Source organism: Petaurus breviceps, unplaced genomic scaffold (genome assembly GCF_028583685.1).
Source record: "Petaurus breviceps papuanus isolate PSGF00001 unplaced genomic scaffold, PetGlider_PUasm1.0 184, whole genome shotgun sequence".
Lineage (NCBI taxonomy): Eukaryota > Metazoa > Chordata > Mammalia > Diprotodontia > Petauridae > Petaurus > Petaurus breviceps.
Genome location: NW_027185793.1, coordinates 6160988 through 6162999, shown reverse-complemented (window position 1 = coordinate 6162999; position 2012 = coordinate 6160988). Strand labels below are relative to the sequence as shown.

The 2012-nt window shown below is 39.7% G+C and overlaps 1 pseudogene; it reads left to right on the top strand.

Moving 5' to 3' along the window:
- The first annotated feature begins 243 nt into the window (after positions 1-243).
- LOC138161254 (cysteine-rich secretory protein LCCL domain-containing 1 pseudogene) lies at positions 244-1593 on the top strand (annotated as a pseudogene).
- The last annotated feature ends 419 nt before the right edge of the window (positions 1594-2012 follow it).

Here is a 2012-nt window from a genome sequence, read left to right as displayed (position 1 = left end):
CCCCTCCTCTCCAGGCGAGCACAGCAGAAAGCTTTCATTGAAAGAAGAAGGCAGCCTTGATCACAGTCATTTGTGATCTGGGTTGCTAAGGATACGGAAAACTCAGCTGTAGTGGGGGGAGGCAGGCAGCAGCTGGAGCTCAGTAATTCAGCCCTTAACTGGACTTCGCGCTGGAGTGAGTGAAAAGAAGTGGAAGGAAGACTTTATCTTGGAGTTTATCATAGGGGAATCCTGAGGTCATTCATGATGAAGTGTGCAGTACAAGAGTGGCTCAGAATAACTTCGTTGCTATTCATTACTAATGCCATCCCAGCAATGGTTGTGCAACAATTTTGGAGAAACTTTTGGAAAAGTACATGGACAAGGAGAACATGGGATGTAGAGCTGGAGAGATCTGCAGAATCCTGGGCTGAAACTTGCCTGGGGGGAACATGGACCTGCAAGGCTGCTTCCATCAATTGGACAAAATTTGGGGGCACATTGGGGAAGATATAGGCCTCCAACATTCCATGTCCAAGCATTGTATGATGAAGTGAGAGACTTATCCTATCCTTATCCACATGAATGTAACCCATATTGCCCCTTTCGATGTTCTGGTCCAATTTGCACACATCATACAGGTTGTTTGGGCTACAAGTAGCAAAGTAGGTTTTGCTATTAATTTGTGCCACAATATGAACATCTGGGTACAGATATGGCCTAAAGCAGTTTATTTAGTGTGCAATTATTCTCCAAAGATGAATTGGTGGGGCCACGCACCTTACAAACATGGTCGGCCTATGTCCACCCAGTTTTGGAGGGAGCTGTAGAGAAAATCTATGCTACAAAGAAGGCTCAGAAAGGCATTTTTCAGAAGAAAAAAATGAAATTTAACGACAGCTGTCACAAGTGTATGATCCTCAGACTCAAACAAGAGCTGATGACAGTAACAGAAATGAAGTTATAAGTACATAGCAAATGTCTCAAATTGCTGCTTGTGAGGTGAGATTAAGAGACCAGTGCAAAGGAAAGACATGTAATAGATATGAATACCCTGCTGGCTGCTTGGATAGCAAAGCCAAAGTTATTGGAAGTGTACATTATGAAATGCAATCAAACATCTGTAGAGCTTCAATACATTATGGAATAATAGACAATAATGGTGGTTGGGTAGATATCACTAGACAAGGAAGAAAACATTTCATTAAATCCTATAGAAATGATGTTCAGTCAATTGGTAAATATCAATCTGCCAATTCCTTCACAGTCTCTAAAGTGACAGTTCAAGCCATCACTTGTGAAACAACTGTGGAACAGTTATGCCCATTTCACAAGGCTGCTTCTCACTGTGCAAGGGTATACCATCCTTGCAATTGCATGCAAGCGAACCCACATTATGCTCGTGTAATTGGAACTCGAATATATTCTGATGTATCTAGTATTTGCAGAGCAGCTGTTCATGCTGGTGTAGTTCACAATCTGGTTGGTTATGTTGATGTCATGCCAGTAGGCAAGAGAAAAGTTTACACTGCGTCTTTTCAGAATGACATCTTCTCAGAAAGTTTGCAGAGTCCTCCAGGAAGGAAGGCATTCAGAGTATTTGCTGTTGTTTGAACAGGACAAATGAAATGGAAAATATTAAAAAGAGCACTTGGAAGTGGATGGTAAAGATGAATCAGAATGCTATACTGTACTTACAAATTGTATAAAGCTGTAACATTGTTGTATAGAAGATATCAATTATTTGTAGCCCCCTAAAGTGCCCCCCAATGTAAATCTGGATAAATTCTGTAAAATAAAAACATGGGATATTATTGGGAAAATATCTTAAATATGAGAGTTTCAGAAATCCTGTGTTAAATATTGCTATATTTTCTTAGCAGTTATTTCTGTTATGATTAATTACATAGTCATAAATATTCTACTTTTCCTCTGTCTGAATGTTATTATGTTGTGCTTTATGTATGCCACTAATGTAGTAAATCTAAAAGCATAAATGGATGACCTCAGAGAGACCACCTTGTGCATTTAAA